The sequence below is a fragment of the Manis pentadactyla genome, chromosome 2 (assembly GCF_030020395.1).
Source record: "Manis pentadactyla isolate mManPen7 chromosome 2, mManPen7.hap1, whole genome shotgun sequence".
Taxonomy (NCBI): domain Eukaryota; kingdom Metazoa; phylum Chordata; class Mammalia; order Pholidota; family Manidae; genus Manis; species Manis pentadactyla.
Window position 1 is genome coordinate 181,282,848 of NC_080020.1, and position 17,665 is coordinate 181,300,512.

Genomic DNA, 17,665 nt, shown 5'->3' on the forward strand with positions numbered 1-17,665 from the left:
TCCCCAGCCTCGCAAGGCAGAGGCTGAGCAGCAGGAGCTGCACAAGCAGCAGTCGCTGCTGCCGCTTGCGAGCCAGCCTTCGCCGCCTCCTCCTGCCGGCGCGGAGTCGCAGCGCAGCCAGTCCCTATCTCTGTCACGCCGCCAGCAGCTCGGCTCCTCCACCGCGCCTCCACCCTCCCCGCCCCCTGCGCGGCCCCAACCCTCACACTGTTATTTGCGTGACTGACCCGAAGCCGGTGGGAGGGAGGACCCGGCCGCGGGCAGGAGGGGAGGGCGTTGGCCCGCCCACTCCTTCCCCTCTGGCTCGGGGCAGCACCTTCTCCTCCTCATTGGCTACACCCTTGCGTCCATCAGCCCCCTGTGGCCCTCGGATTGGTGGAAGGAACACTTCTGGAGCGAGGAGAGCAGAGTGACTCCGCCGGTCTCCGGCGCCTCTTCTTTCCCTCCACCCCCGACTTCAACGTCCACCCACCTCTCCCCACCCCCGACTCTCCTTCCCCCTCCCTGTTCGTGGCAGTGTCCTTAGAAGACTCATTGGGCCAGGGGCGAAGCCAGCCACCTATCGAGCCGCGCCGTTATTGGCAGAGGCCCACGCCCGTCGGAGCGGCGGGCCTCGCCATTGGGTGGTTCGGTTCTGCTCCCCGCCCCCCAACGCCTCGCCCTCTCAGTCATCTCCTCCCCTCCCGGCTCTTCCTTTGCCCCCTTTCCCCGCCCGTTCTCGCCGCATCTCCCGTGTCCAGCTGGGCGGGGACTGCTGTACGACTCTGTAAAGTCTGTGAGTCACTGCACAACCCATCAATCCAATTAAATGTCTTGAGCGAGCCGAGCAGGCGGTGCCGCCGCCGCCAGCCCCGCCGCGGCCGCCCCTGCTCATAGCGCCCCTCTGATCCATGGCTGTCTGTCTGTACTTGTTACGGTGTAACCTCCTCCTCCTCCTCCTTTCCCTCCTCCTCCTCAGGAGCCGCTGCAACTTCCCCTCAGCCAGCCTCCTCTGCTTGGGGACTGTAAAGGCATGGGATAGACCCAGAGCCACTCTGTCTCCCCTCCAACCCTCGCTCAATTTCCTCCCCTTTTAAATTAAAGTCTGTTCCTCGCTCCTCGTTTTAGAGATTTATTTGTCAGTCTATTATTTCCCCTGATTTTTATATTTCCCTCCCTGGGGCAGGGGGTCGCAGGGGCCAGAGGGTTTATTTTAGGGAGGGGGCTCTCCACCCCCACCCCCACCGCCGCTTCTCCCTTTTCGGTTGTGCCTTGATTGCTCTGCTGCTCTCGGCTCCCACCCCTGGAACTCACCGTCCTGCACTGGAGTGACGCACCGACACCCCCCGCCCACAGCCCAGACTTCCCCTCCCTCGCTGCCGCCCCAACCCGTCTCGGAGCTGGACCCGGTGCCGACTTCTTCGCAGAAGGGTGAGTACCGTGTTGGGTTCTGGGCGGGGGATCTGGGAAGAGGCTGTATGTAGCGGTCCACTTTGGGGAGGGCAGCGATCACGTTGTGGGCTGGAGGATCCTGGTCCGGCGTGGATTTGAGGTGGAGACTGCCTCCCTCCTCGCTCCCTCTTCCCCCGCCCCTCAACTCCTTATTCACCAGCCTTGTATTTCTAGGTATTGCCAGACTCACCATCGGGGCATTATAATACTTATAAAATGTGCGGTAATGGCACGCTTTCTGTCCCTAGGATGCTTAGTGAGCACGGTAATAGTCAGCGATGTGACCTGACAGCCTCTGTGACCTGCAGAAATGTAAAACGAATAGTGGGTACATTTTCCTCCAAATCAAAGTTCAACTTTTTTTCAATAAAGGCAAAGCGAAAGCTATTTCTAACTTGAATGTGTGATTATGACAGAGCAAGGGGATAGGTAGTCTAGTGGCATGGCTTAGTGTTTTTATTTCAAAATAGTCTTACGGCTTCCCTTCTGAATAAATTCAGTATTAAAGTAGAGGTTACAAAGTCTTTGAACCTGTTGGAGGAAAGCAAGGTAAGATGGAAATCCAGCTTGACACTTCATCTTTAGCTCTAGTGAAGCATTGCAACACAGAATTTTTTTTATTTCTCAGTCACTGGGCACAGTGGGGTGTGTTAAGAATACATATGGATTTTTTCTTTTATATTCATCCTTTGTATACCTGATTGCTCCCAAACAATGTCATTCTACAAAATTTTGTAAATTTTTAATTTGGTTTCTGTGTTAGTGGTAGCTCAAAAATACATACTGCCCCTGTATGCTTTACGAGAATCTTGTCTTATGCATCATTAACATTCAATATGAAGTAAAAGTAAAAATTATGAGAAATAGTTATTCTGAATCAGCTTCTGAGGTTACTTTTGAGAATTCAGCCTATTTAAAATGGGTTTTGCCCTTTTTGAATCAAGTTCTGGTCTAGTTGTCCACAAGATTCAAATTAGGCCAAACCAAACATGTTTGGAAATACTAAAGTACAGGAAAGGCCTTTTAGTAGTTCATTCTCTCCTTCTCTTTCAGACTAGCCAGAATAAGTTGTTACTAAATTTAATCTTAAAGAATAGACTGTTCCTTTACTGAAGTCTGCCAAGTTTCTACAAGATTCCTTTTTAAAGAGCAGCAATGTGTTTATGATCAGCCCAAAGTAGTAAAGTTGACTGAAATGTAAATGATGTTCTATGGAATTGCTTGTCATAAGCCCCGAAACCTTGGAAAGTGTTTCAGGAAGACTTATACAAAGCCTTTTTGAATTGTTTAATGAATTTCATCATGTGGCTCTTTTCAGGAGTGTAAGATGACGTTATTGAGAGGTCTCATAGCATAGGGGAAGCCATGCTGCCTGAGTTTGACTCTGGCCTCTGTCGCTTGATGGCTCTTTGACCTTAGTTAAGTTTAAAACCTGGCCTTGTGCTGTTTTTTTTTCTGTAAATAGGAAGGATGACTTTTTTCTCAAAGGAGAGAATGCATATCATAGAGCACTTGTGTTATCTCTCCCATTATCATCACTGTCCACAGAAAGGATACCTATAGTATAGTGGTTAAGAGTGGAGATTCCAAGGCAGACTGTAGGTTCAAGTCCCAGCATTTCCTCTTGCTCTCTCTGGACCTTGGTCAAATTAATCTCAGATTCTCTGTTTGCAAAGTGGGGATAATAGAAGCATTTACTTCATAGGGTTATTGTGAGGTCTGGATGAGTTAATGTATGCAGAGATCTTGACTAGTGTTTGGTATTTTAAGTTTAATTCTCTGCTATGTTTCTTGTATGTGTTGAAAAGTGGGTGACTTTATTTGGAAGTAATATTTTGGTAAAGGCAAAGAACCATTGCTGTCAGTGAAAAAAGCAGAATTCTTGTGCATGATGTTTTATGAGATTTATACTTTTAAACTAGAGTTTATGAATAGTTTCTGAAATTTAGTTATTAGATGAGTTGAGTAGATCACACTGTCATTTAAACTTGAAAAATAGAATACATATACCTCTATTATAATGCCTGTCACACATTAGCTGTTATCTGAGTGCCTGGTACGGAAAGAAGTTTAATGAATGCAATTGAACGAGTTAAATAATGTTGTTCTCAGGTTGTTGATGAAGAGTTGTATGACATCATAAGTGATATTGGGGAAAATATTAATTGTATTGTTGAGTTGAAATTTTATGTTCTCATTTTTGTAAGTAGAGAATAAATGAGGGGAATTACAGTATAGCTTATGTTTTATTAAGAAAAGGTTTTTCATTTTGAAGATGAAACTTAAAATAGTCTGAGAAGTACATATGTAATATCTTCCTTGGATGCCTGATGTGTTCATTTTTTATTGTAAGACTTTCTGACTCCCAGACTTTCTGTTCCTATGGTGGATGTTATTAGAATTAATGTGAATTATACAAATTAGATTTTGAATATCCTAAAGTTGATGTGATGTTATTATTGGCTTCTGAATTAAAAATAATAAAGATAATTTATCAAAGTAACACTGTGAAAATAAAATAGCATCATTTCCTTAAGGACCAAATTTTTATTTCTTTTTCCGTTCGAGAGTGTAACTTTCTCTTGAACAATCTCAATAAATAATTAGCTTTTGAAATAGCTCTAGTAAATAGTGTAATAGGAATCATAAAGGAGGTATATGTAATTAGTAAATAAAACACTTAAACTTTAAACTTCATCACACACTTAATAGCATTACATATCTGGGAAATATATATTTTTAAATAAACAGTATTGATGGTGCCTACCACCTTATTTACAGAATCATTCATTCTGTTTTACTTGTCAATAAAATCCAATTTAATTACCACACTCTCTGAAATTATAAAGTGCAAGAAATAATCTTTCATGAAAGAGATGTCAGTAGTGAAATCTGAATACTAATCTATTCAGAAGTGTTGCAGTGTTCCATAGCATTGTTAAAACTTTTCAAATATGTGAATTATCTACTACACTGTGGATAATTTTGTATACATAATTCTTTGTTAAACCAAATCACCAGTTACCCAATTTTGTTGACTGTATTACATTTTCACTGGCTAAAACAATGATTTTAGAAAACCTGCCCTTTTTTGTTCATATACTTTTAAAGCAGCCAATCTAAAATGAAACTTAAAAAAAAATTTAATTTATAGACACTTAGAAACTACACTTAAGTGTCTGGTCTGGAATATGGCAGGTCACTTATTTTCCACTTAACACATTTTAGGATGACATTGTTTCTGTCTCATCTCTATTTCATTTAACATTTTTGTGAACACATTCAAGTATTTATTAGTATTTTACAGATATATGTGATTTTAGGGCTTGTGATTTCTATTCTTGTCTTCCAACAGTAGGAAAATGGATAACCATGTACTCTTGTCAGTGATCAAAAGGGGAGAAAGATAATATATGCATTATCTGTTGACATAAAGTTAGAATTAAGGTCCATTGAGTCTAGACTGAGCAGTGCTACTGATTGGCACATGACCTTTAGCATTATACTTAACCTCCACAGCTCTCCATGTTCTTATCCTTTCAGTGGAAGGAGGGAAGGCAGTTACCCTGCCTACACTCAGAGAGGATGTTGTAGGGGTAAGTTTTAAGAGCTTTTTAAAAGAGTTGGAGAAGGATAAAATGCAAGCAAATGTAAAGTAAACATTAGCATTCAGAAATGGATATCTTTATCATCATTTAAAAATTGTGACCTTTTAGATCTTTCATCTGCAGGACATTTTTCCTTTTAACTTTATATTTGGAGAGACTTCTTAGTGGTATGTTCACAAGAATGTCTATGGTACCTTTTAAAGAGGCAAGGCACTGTAGTTTAATGAATGGGATTTTAAATGTTAATACTGAGTTGCTATAACCATCCTGGGTTTTGGCAGATGTTGATGATGTAAGAAAAAACTTTCTGTACCTAGAAGATAATAAATTTTATTAAGGAAAAGCTTGTAAGATTTGACGTACATTGCAGGAAAAATGTTCAGATCAGGTTCCATTAGATGTATATTCAAAGAGAAAAATTAATCATTATTTACTTTTAAATTTCAAAAGGATTACTTGTTTGTAGGATGTCTTGTTTATTTTGTACCTTGAATACAGTGAAATGTGCACATTTCAGAATATAATGGCTTGGAGGATTTCATTTATTCCAGCTAGTATTTTATTTAGAAGGGGAGTGAAAATGTGTGGAAAGACTGCATTTTAACAAACTAGTTTTTTCTCTTCTCCCTAAAAGTGAATTAGGAGTCTTTATAAATCAGAAGCCCAGAGTTGGCATATTATATAAGTTTCTTTGAGTTCAGCTTTACCTCTCTGTGGTTATTAGCAGAAGAATTGTCAAAGTGTCATGGTTACTCACTTTTTTAAGTGGAAATGAAATTATAGTGTACTCAGAGTAAGACCTATTAAAGCAAGTGGGGCCTACAAAGAAATATTGTTTATTCCAGCTAATATTAAGTATAGTGAACAGTGATCCTCAAATGCAAGGTTGCTAAACAGCAGCTTTAAAAAATATGTTGTCTGTGTGTCCAAATTGTTCAATATCCAAATGATGGAAACTTCGAATGATCAGATTTCTTCTTCAGTTTTGAATTTAAAGTCCACATTGATGTTTGTAATGTTTTGTGTGGTGGTATGTATAACTCTTTAGTATTGAATGTTTACCTTTAAGATATTAGGTAAAATACCCAGACAGTCCACCCTTCATGTAAATTTTATGTTTTTTGCAACCCTCTCTTCTTTGTTCTGTCATCATTTTTCAATTGTCTTAATATTCCCCATGAGATTGCCTTCAATGCAGCATCTTCCTTATTTTGCTGTACCTCCTTTAGCATTGGTTTCTTTTTCCTTGATCACAGCAGGATTTTTTTCTCTTGTTCTCTTTTGCTTCTGCCTCTGTATAAGGCATGGACTAGGGGTTTCATTTCTTTCAGTCTGCTTTTATGAGACTGAGCCAAAGGCCTTCTACAGAGAAAATTTGCTTTGCCTTATTTCAAAAGATGAGCTCTCTGATCATCTTATCTACACAAAACTTAAGGGGCCATTTTGTAAACCTGAAACCAAGTTTTAGCTTATGTGAGGTGGGTCAAAGGGAAACTGTGATGTGTTTATTGTATTGCCTTTCTATTAATCTCTCTTACTGGGGGATACCCTCAGAATTTTTTTATGTTCACACTACCTTGAAGCATCTCAAACACTCAGGCTTTGTTTTGCTCTGTGCTGGGTGCACTGGGTGAGCTCAGAACTGTTGAAGCATTGACAGTAGTAGCCACCTTCCCACATGGGGGTGGCTGGCCTGAGAACATCACCTTAGGAGTGAAGAGAGCAGTTCCTTTGCTTTGTTTTGTTTTGTTTTTAACTCCTTAAAACCAGACAGAACATTGGACTGTGTCTACTGTCAGGTTTTCCAGGGTTCACCATTGTTGAATGATAAATGGTTCCGGTAAAATGACCATCAGCTTATATTGTCTCCCGTGGCTTCAACTCAAAGGAAATGTATCTCTTTGAGTTAACTTTTGTTTTGATTTTAAGGGTTCTTTTCACCCAGAAAACCAAAGGGTGTGAAAGGGAATATGTATTTTTAAACAAAAAAGGTTTACATAAAAATTCTGGGAGTAGCAATTTTCCTAAACACCAAAATCCATTGATTTGGAGAGAATTTTTAATAGTTTCTCAGAATACCTGACATCATTCAGGTTTCAGGAGTAGAAAACCTTTCCATTTGATTAAACAAAATGATTCCTCCTTTTGATTTAGAAAACAAATAGTCCATTGTTACATTTTATTTCAAGAATTCAAATATAAGATTAGGTAACTACATTTTGAGTTGATTCAGTAAGAGATTTTACAGTAAATTGTACTTTATGACAACTATGCCTCATGGAAGAAGTTTGAGTTTTTTTTTTGGCACCCTGTGTCTCATTCCTGGCTTCCATTTATTCGTATATTCAGTTCATTCAACCTGTATTCGTTGAGCATTTAGTATGTGCCAGCTACTCTTCAAGGCACATGTAATTACAACAGTGAAGAAAAGAGACAAATATTCTTGTCCCTGTAGAAATTACATTCTAAGCTATTGTGGTGTATATAGAACTTTTAATTTATGATTTGGAGTAATCATAACTAAACATTGTGTAATAATGATCTGAGAAAAAGTACGATTTCTTATTTGTGTTTTATACCCTTTGACTTGATATGAAAAGAATCCTAAATCCTGGAAAAAAAATTCCCACTTGAATGGACAACTTTCATTTGAGTTTGAGTTGAAATATTAAAAACCTGTAGTGTTGCCAGATGTTTCCACCAGAAGGTATGTAAATCATCCTCATTTGTGAACCCTGGTAAACCTAACAGCAGACATGGTCTGAAATTTTTCCTCCTTTTTTTTTTTATACCTTTAAAATTGCTCTCTCTCTCTTTGCTTTGTGTTCATGGTGACAAAGCCTGAAAAAAGTATAACACTGTGAAAATTGCACAATGGAAATGTAGTCATCTCAGCTATATTGCACAATTAACAAGAAAATCTTAAGTTTGCTTTGTCTGGTGTACATAGAAAACTAATTTTTTGTTTCTTTGATTATAAAAAGTGTGTGCTTTCCTAAACAAATAAAATCCTTAGTGTACACTTATCTCAAACATTAAAGTAGATATATCTAAGTGTTTTTTCAGTACCAGTAGCATTAATACAATATGACATGACATAGTGATTTTCGTTAATTTATTTTTATTCATAAATATTTAATACATGTCCTAAGCACTTGGGGGTATCAGAAACTGGCAAGACAGAGCACCTGTTCATGGTGGTGTTCACATTAGTGAGACAAAAGATCCTCATGTGAAAATTAAATTTCTTGTATTAGGCAATATGGGATTTAGCCTGATGGGAAGTCTGGTGTAGGCCATTAGGGTAAGCTTAGAGCTGGGTTGGACAGACTTTGCTCTGGAGGCCCTGGGTGCCCTTCATGGGAATCCATCTTCTTTCCAGTTCCAGCATGGTTAGTGGGGGTTATTTCTAACTATTGCAACTCCTCAATGGGAAAGGGAAGAGAGGCAACGGAGCACACTTTCCATCCATTTATTACAGTGGCTAACTATCCCTGTGGGAAGGAGGGGCTCTGTGCCCGAGTGTAGACCGTATGTGGACACACTGTGCATAGGACTTAAGTTCTTGAGGATGGAAATTATTCCACAGCCTTGGGAAGCCTGATGCATTAATGAGGGCCCTCCTTATTGATGTGGACAAGGGGAGCTCCCTGAAAAGTGGAAGAAACACTTAAAAGGGAGGAAAAAGGAAGTTTGAGCAGCTACTGAAGACACGCTCTTTCTTCCTCAATTTTTCCTGGATCAGCCCTGCCTGTGAGATGGGCACGCTTTGGGCCTGATATGCCAAATTCGGGGAGTCTGTATTAATTGCTCTAATATGTAGGTATGTCCTTTCAGAATTGTTTTGCTTTGGAATTAACCAGAACTCCTCGTGTATGCATTTTTAAATTCTGAAACATAATGCCATGTGACTATGGATGTTGTTTTCAATTTCCTAGATTTTCAAAAAATCTTACGAATCTTTTGTTTTTAGAGTATATATTTTTGTTTATTTGGACCTAAATCCAAGGTTGAATATGTAATACATACTTGTCTCTTAGATTTAAATCAGGGAAAATAAATCCCAAAGCCTAATGTTTATTTTATCTGTTGATTATTTAGACACTTGTGTATAGACCTCTTTGTTTTTTTAAATAACAATTTCTATTAAGAGTTTCTTTTCCTGAAAACTGTGTCTGTGCAGGAACTATAAGACATGTATTTGATTCAGAAGCCCACCCAAGATAGTTATGTTCATTATTTCGATTGCTGTGATGGTTTCAAGGGTATATACATACATCAACACTTACCAAATTATACATTTTAAGTATATGCATTTATTGTATACCAATAAAACTTACCTTTAAAAGCCACTTAAGTTGTAAAGTATATTTTCAAGATAAAATTCCCATTATAAGAATTATATTTTTTAAGTTTGTCATATATTTTTAAATCTATTTTATCTACCATTAATTCACTTCTATCCCATACCCCAGACACATATATTTTAAGAAAGACAAATAGAACTGAGGAGGCCCCTACGCCAGCTGAAATTTAGATATAGGACCCTAGAGAGCCTTTTTCCATATGTAAGGCTCACGGGAGTATCTTTAAGCAATTTGCACAAGTTTGAATGTGGAGATTTGGAGTTGTGTGATTTTCAAGGAATCCTCCTACCCTTTTAGTTTAACAGATTATGACTCATCTTGGCATGAATAAAAGAGCATGATTTTAGTAAGACTTTTTTTTTTAAAGAGGTTAAATGGCTTAATGCTTCTTAAATACTGCTCCTTTTTTTTTTAAAGCATTTTTACAAATGAAGTTTTGTTATGTTGGACCACAGACTCTGGATAGATTTGTTTAGGAAGAACTAAGTTGCTTAGTTCTTGTGCCCCTGGTTGTTAGCACAGCACAGAAGGCTTAATATATGTTTGTTAAAGTGGTGGTTTACTACTAATTGGAGATTCCTTCTGTCACCCAATTTATGTTTCAGGAAATTTCCTTTATTGTTGGAATTAATGCTTACGATAAGTTTAAAAACCTGGCAATTTTTCATGAATAAAAATAGTTTAGGAAAGTTTCCAGAGCTGTCTTTATGGGATTGGAACTCCCAGAGTATTAATGAGGTCTGACTGTATAGCTCAAGTGCTTCCTACCCTACCAAGAGGGCTTAACTAGAATTACCCGTGCCCAGGCCGCAACCCAGGGTGAAGCCCTGGCTTAGTATGTTTAAAAGTGCCCAGGTTATTTCAATGTACAGCCACACTGTACCCTGCAGTGCTGTCCCCCAACATGCAAACTTACATTGTAAAACTTTTCAAACCTGTAGGAAACTTGAAAGAATAATTCAACAGCGCCCATATTCCCTCTCCCTAGATTCAGTAATTTATGAGCCTCTGTGATCCTCTTTCCTCTTATATGTGTACTTTTTTATACCATGTGAATGTAAGTTTTAGATATCACGACTCATTTACCATTAAATACTTATGTGTGCATCTCCTGAGAATAAGAACCTTCTCCTATATAACCACAATACTACTGTCACACCTAAGAAAATTAATAACTTGGAATGTTTTTCAAGAGCTCAAATCCATTTATTAAAGGCAAGTGAATTGATATTCTACTAAAAATAAAATACATATGAAGTGAGAAATTATGAAGAATATGAAATTCTGGGAATTTCTGCTAAAGACTTTTTTTGTGTTTGCAAGAAGGCCACTGCTTCATTTTTCTGAGGTCAGTGCATTTTCTTATGTATGGTGAGGTAAGATCCTTTCTAGCTCTCCATTGCACTTGATCATATCATGAGAAAAGACATTTATCAAAGTTCATGCCACAATGTGGTTTCATAGGAAAAGCCATTTTGAGTCAGAACCATGTTGGTTCAAATACTTGCTCTGCCACTTACTGCAGATGACCTCAGAGAAGTTAAATTCTTCTATCAGGATGCTTTCAGAAACCACCTCAGGCTTGCTGCAATCATCAGGAAATTTGTTATTTCACAGCAGATCCAGAGGTAGGCTGGCTCCAGGGTTAGTCAACTCAGTGGCTCAGTTTTTAGTGTCTTTCTGGTGTGCCAGACTCCTCCTCGGCTCCAGCTCCAGCTCCGGCTCCCTCCTCAAGCTGGTTCACATCCACACGTTATGGTGCTCGGAGAAAGTCAGAAACCTCTGAACTGGGTGTCAGGCTGTCAGTTTCCCTTTCTGATGGGGCATCTCTGCGCACATCTAACACAGGGATGGGTTTTCTTAGGGAGAGGAAAGGAAGAATGGATGTGGGGTACTGCTAACTGTTCATTACTAACGTTGGTCCCTCGTTTTCTTTGCTGTAAAGTGGCAACAGTGATATCTAGCTCTGTGGTTACTAATGATACAAAATAGGTAAAACAACAAACACAAAGTCGATGTTTAATAAATGCTAATTTCAGTTTTCTCTTCTCTCCTTTCTATTTTATAGAAAATTCTGCTTTCCTTTGACAACTGCCTCATCCCATACTAGAGAGCACGTGTGAGTGACTCTCCCTTAACTGGGCCCTTATCTATCCTCTCACCTTGGTATCTAGGGCATAGCGTTTCATGTGAACTTTGCACATTGGTTAGATACCCTCCATTAACCTATCTTGCCCCATCCTGTTTTTTCTTAGATATTTCATCTTCACTTTATATTATTCCAAAGGCAGGGAAGGGAAACTGTCAACAGGGTGTACATATTTATCAAGATTCAGATCAAATGTGAACAGAAATCTCTTTAATTTCACTGTCAGTAAAAATAACAAAATTGAAACAGATTTTCCCCTTTTATTAGAAGAAATGCACTATGACTTGTTAAAAAGTCAGCAAAATAAAATGCTGTCTTTGAATTGTAGTGTCTTATTTATCCAGGATAGACCAGGTGTTTGACACTAGGGAAAAATCGGGGCTTATCATGGTAGTTTAGTGGCTCTGGTGTTTCCAGAACTTACTTTCTAAAAAGAATTGTGTCTAATTGACCAGCAAATCTTGGATTGTTTTAGTCCTGAACGCTCTCTCACCCACTGTGAGAAAGTCCTCTTCCAAAGACAGGTTTTCCAGTACGTGAACCCTGGAGGGTCTCTGTTCAGGCATGCCTTTTTCAAAGTGTGTAGAGAAAGATTGTCAATTTTTTTCCCTGTGGAATTTCTAAAGCAGTCCTGAAACACCTGTGGAGTCCTGCAGAATTGAAACAATCCAGTCACACAGGAAGGTCTTTACCTTTTTTCCCCCCACGTTTTCTTCCTAAACTATGGGATCACTCTTGGAAGAGAGCTGTTGATCCTTCTTGACCCCTCAAGCAGAGTATTTAATTCCTGCCAACCTCATGGCAAGGGAATGAAAGAAGGGTAGAAGTCTGGTGTCTGTCTTGATTTGGAGATGCTGAATATTGGCTTCTGCGTTTTCAATTAGTCATTTTGTTTTTAATTTTTAGATTTCGTATTGATAAGATATCTTGATCTAGTAAACTCTGTGAACACTGAAAATGTTCAGATTTTGAATGGTTCCATCTATAATTCGCAGCTTCTGCTGGCCCGAATTATTTCAGCCAGACAGATGTTTTTTAAAGGAACTATTTAAGTGTATGTTGATATTTCTTGTATATCTCAAATGAAGGTCCTGTAGACATTAAATTATGAAAAAGTACAATGAAAGCAGAAACTCTGAAATAAATTGTAATTTTATTAAAGAAGCCAGAGAAAGGACACTGTGGCTATAATTTTAGTTAAAAGTAGTAGTTTTGGAAAAAAAGTTTGGGATTTGTATTGCATTTCCTCAAAGTGCTACTGATTACTTCTTTTTTTTTTTTTAAAGGGTGACTTGTGATTATAACTTACGAAGTTTGATTTTGGGTAAATTTTTAATTTTAATAACACTTCAAAAAAGTTTGGTGGACAAGGTTCTCTTTGCGGTGTAACAAATGCTTTTACAGTTCATCTAAGTTTTGCAAACAGTGGCTCAGAGGCTGAAATGAAAAGTGAAGTGGCTGTTGCTTCCCATCTAATACCAGATTTTATTTTTATTTCCACTACCCAGTGTTACAAAAAGAAAAGAAAGCAAAGATCAAGATCCAAAAGCTCAAAGTAAAATTTAATTTGCTAAATAGAATAAGGCTGGCTTTGTGGTGATGTGAAAAGTCATCCATGGGAAACATTCATGCAGTTGGCTATACAAATTTCTGGGATTAGTAGTTGAATTGGCATATATTCCTGTCTTTCAGACACTCAGTCAGGCAGGTAAAAAACCATCAAGGCTAAGCAGTTGGGACTGACTCAACTTTGTTTTCCCTCCCTACTGAGAAGTGTTTCACCCGTGCTTCTTGCTCCTACGTTTTTAGTCTCCCTGAGAGAATGGAACACAAGCCCAAGTGACAGTGGATTGGAGAGCAGGGCATGATGTGCCTCTCATTACCAGGAGTTACACTCTAATGACTGCCAGAGCTTTGGCTTTGTTTCTTCCCTTCTCCCATCTCTTCTGTGCTCTGTCTTGGAGCTTCGCATGGGTGGGGCCTGTAGTTGTGTGGAGTGGATTCTAAGGGAAACGACTTATGTCCTAGGTCACTCGTTGTTCTCATTTTTCATTAGGAGTTCTTATTTTGGCTGAAAATTGCAGCATGACCAATGAAAAATTGTTGAAGGAAGTACTAACAACATGTCCTACTTAGCTGCTAACAAATTATTTGGAAAAGGGACTGTACTTGGGGAGTGATTTTTGTTATTATTTCTGAAAGTCCCAAATACCATGGGGAAATTTTAGGGCCTTGAGTCCATATTGCCATACTTAGCTTTGTGCCATTCAGTTTGTGCCTCTTTAACTCTATGCTCTGTGGCTGAGTCATGAAGCATTTGGAGACACTAGTCAATCTGAATTTTGAGAGGTAATTTTTTTTTTTATTTGCAGCTGGACAAAAACAAAGGATAGTTTTGAGGGTATTATTGGAATTGTATTATGGTTGAAAACATTGATTGTCAAAAAATTTGTAACTAACCATTAGTTTAGTTTTATTGTGGACCAAATCATGGACCCTGCTAGTGACCCAGTCCATCTTTGCTAACTTAGTACGAAAACCTTGTGGTGTAGAGACACTCCTGTCTACTCAGCACTGCTGTCAAGTTCTCTTGCAGCTCACTTTGCGTGATATCACTAATGTGGTGACTGTGGAGAGGTAAGTGCCCTAGACTGACATGGGTCATGAATTTTTGTGTTTTTTTTGCAGTACTTATGTACCATAAGTACAGTATGATGAAAGTAGAAGTATTTCCTCTTTGGTCTAATGTAGGATCACTGATAGAGACATGAAGGCATTTGACCACTCTGTTTTCTGTTTGCCATCTCGTGATGACTGGAGAGAGAGATGGGCAGAGAATCTATGTTGGGGGTGGTGGAGAAGAGGGGCTTGTGGCCACCACTTTTCGTTGATTTGTGTAATCTAATCATTTCATGTGACTTCTGGCGACTGTTCTGGTGACCTAGGTTTCACTGCTTTTGGAGAAACTGACTTTTAATTTTGAATAATTAGATGAGTAAAAAAAGTTTTGTTTTTCTTTTTTTTTAATGGACTTCCTACTTCCTAAATTAAAGTGCAAGCCCTTTCTTTGGTCCTCTGCTTCATCTTATTTTTGCTATTTGTACACTTCTAGGCATCGTTGGCATGAGAATTACTCTTAAAGCTTTCAAGTTGTTTTTCTGTCCAAGTTGTTGGCCTTCCATCTAGGAGTGTCCCTGCTTCTTACCTTAGGAATACAAATGAGGTGTACTTTGGAATATTTATTCTTTAACTTTGGAATACTGGATGCAGGTATTAGTGCAAACTCAGTATACCGTTATGTGGCGACAATAAAAAAGACATGTTTATGACTAGGAAAAAGTTCTTGGCAACAAGAAGTTCTGTTCTGTTCAGTCAGTTACTGAAATGGAACTGAATTTTCTTTTATTAGGTATGTCTTTGAAGTCGAAATGATTCAGTAGTCACCCATGAGCACTGGTGTAGTGAGTTCTTGGAACTCTTTGTGCTCCCAGCAAGGCAGTTTGTGAAGCAAATGCATGGTGTGCAAGTATATTAGGGGTTAGTCTAAGAGATGTACCATAGAGCAGGTGGCGTTTGGTGTACTGGAGTGCAGCAGGGGAGCCCTGAGGTGTCACGTGCAAACTCAGGCACTTGGTCAATCCAGTTAGACCTTTCTACACTTCCAATGTCCTCATTTTCTCAGTCAGTATTTGTAATTGCTCTATAGTAATCTCGTCAATTTGACAACCACAGTGGGTAACAAAATAAAGTCCAAATAGTTGATCTTAAGTAAGTTGGACAGTATTAAGTATGAGGATTAGTACCAATTTGGTTTCTCTTACCATTCCTCTTGCTGAAGGCCTTGACTGCTAAGTTGATTGCTTTACTTTACATAAAGTTTTCTTTTAAAAATAAAGTGTATGAACTTTATACTGGCTCAGGATATATGAAGCTCTAATCACTCAGTAAAATCGCTGCAGTTCTAAAATTAATGTTATTGATGTTCCTACTTGCCACCATTTTACCAGGGTCTACATGATCATTCACTGGTGTGTTCAGATGTTCGTTACTACATGAAGGCATGAAACTGGCAGTAGCTGTTTTTAAGTATGATCTAGAACTACTCCCTTATTTTTCTACAAGGTTTTCTGGCATCCTTTTTTAGCATTCATCTTAAAGAGGAGCCCAGGGATGGCCTTCCAGGTTTCCTGATGTATTCAAGAATATGTGGCTATTGTTACTTGACGAAACTGGCCCTGGGAAAGTTGAACTGGTGCCATATTTTTCGTGCTACTGTTCTAACTGTAAAATGAAGGAAGTGCTAACAACATGTCCTACTTACTTAGCACGTTTTCCTCCCCAGCTCTCTAAGGGGTTGGCCAATGTCAGGCTGGTTTCCCAGCCCATGCTTCTCTTATTTTCTAATTCCTGTAATGTGATGCTGCAAAAGACTTTCACTAGTTGTTTTTTCTTATGTTCTCCTAAAAAAAAAAGAACAGTATTTGCTCTTATCATTCCCCTTTCTCAGATATTGTGAATAAGGCACATCTTGGCTTAAGTTTTGAACCTAGGATTATACTGATTATAATCAGCTGCAGAGCCCAAAACAGAACCCAGGGTTCTTCCTCTACTTGGTTTTATTGCTGAACTGTAGTTTCTTGCCTTTTTATCTATGCTTAGAACAGGACCAAAGAAAATACATTTCCAGGTACCAAAAATATTTCCCACATCTCCTCTTCAGTGTTCCAGTGTTAGGATTTACACTAGATTTATTGTCTGAAATAAAGTTTCAGTGCCAGTTATAAACATGATCTGTTGCCATATTATTCCTGATTTGACGGCTATCCTGGAAGGTGATGGATAGTTGAAGAAAGAGCAAATGACTGTGGCCCCTATTTTCTTTTTGCCCTTCTAAATGGTATTTAATATAAGGTGGCCTTCTGCCAAGAAATTTCATGAAGGGACATATGTTAATAAGCCAGATTTTTTTCCCTTTGTAGTAATAAACTGAACAGAATACCTCTCTAGTGTGGATTCAGTTAGTGTGTTAAAGCTTCAGTGAGTACTTCCTGAACTTAGAGGAGGAAGCAACTCCAAGCCACTCTGAAAACAGTCATTTCTAATTCCTGCATAACTTGGTGACTACAGTCTGAATGTGTTTCGGTCTTTGAAATACATCCTCCATAGTTCTTTTGTTAGTGAATGCTTGTAGAACTTGAGGGAGGAGTCTGTCAGAACATGAAGAATTAACTGTTGTGCTTTAAAATGGTTTTAAAAAGGCAAACTGAGGATAAAGTTTCTGAGAGTGGCAGTTTCTTTTTTCCTTCAGAGTGACAAAAGTGAAAGTTGCATTTTGATCCATTTTGATTAATCTTCGCGAAAAGTTGAGACCCAGAGCATGTGCTGGTGTGCACACATGCCAAACAGTTTTTTGTTTTGGTGCCCCCCATGCGAACCGTTGCATGTACACACATGCCACACATAAAGAGTCCATTCTTGCTCACACGCAGCTGAAGGAGGCTGGCCACTGCGGTCTTCTGCTCAGTGGAAATTGGCAGCCTTTCTTCTCCTGTAAACAACAGCCTGACGTCACCCCATGCAGCGCTGAGAGGGACCCACTTTAGAGATTCTCAGCTGGCAGAACTGTCTTTGATCATCTTCATTCACACTTGAATTCATGCAATGCCGAGAAACGCATGAATGTCAGGAATACTGGGTAGCCCTTTAAAACTGTTTGTAAAGTACTTACCCTTGCATTTTCACCTATAATCCTAACAGGAGACCTGTGTGATGAACAGGAGAATTGTAGTTATACCTATTTTAGAAATGAGCTGCTGCAAGTCCAGAGATTTAAGAAGTTAGTAAGTAAGTGATGGAATGGCTGAAATTCAGGCCTTCTTAATGCTGTTTGTCTCTCTTTTCACTGTATTCAGTAACTTCTTTAGTAATTGTTAATTGTTCTATTATGTTACTTCCTCTTACATCTAATGTGTGGGATGATGATTTATGAGGTTTTTTTCCCAGTCAAGACATCTGTGCATTAAAATCAGATACAGTCTTGTCTCATTTGGGAACTCACCAACAATAAGGAACCCACTCCCTTGGCTCAGAGAAAGCCTTTTGAAAAATCT

The 17,665-nt window shown here is 39.0% G+C and overlaps 1 protein-coding gene across 2 annotated transcripts in view; it reads left to right on the forward strand.

Annotated features, from left to right (window-relative positions):
- The first annotated feature begins 556 nt into the window (after positions 1–556).
- Positions 557–17,665, forward strand: part of SERTAD2 (SERTA domain containing 2) — a 109,680-nt gene continuing 92,571 nt past the window's right edge. Inside the window, exon 1 of one of the 2 annotated variants that reach the window (XM_036890397.2) lies at positions 557–1,410. The gene's annotated coding sequence lies outside the window, so the exon portion shown is untranslated. The remainder of the gene's footprint in view (positions 1,411–17,665) is intronic. The other variant, XM_036890396.2, reaches the window with a different exon arrangement.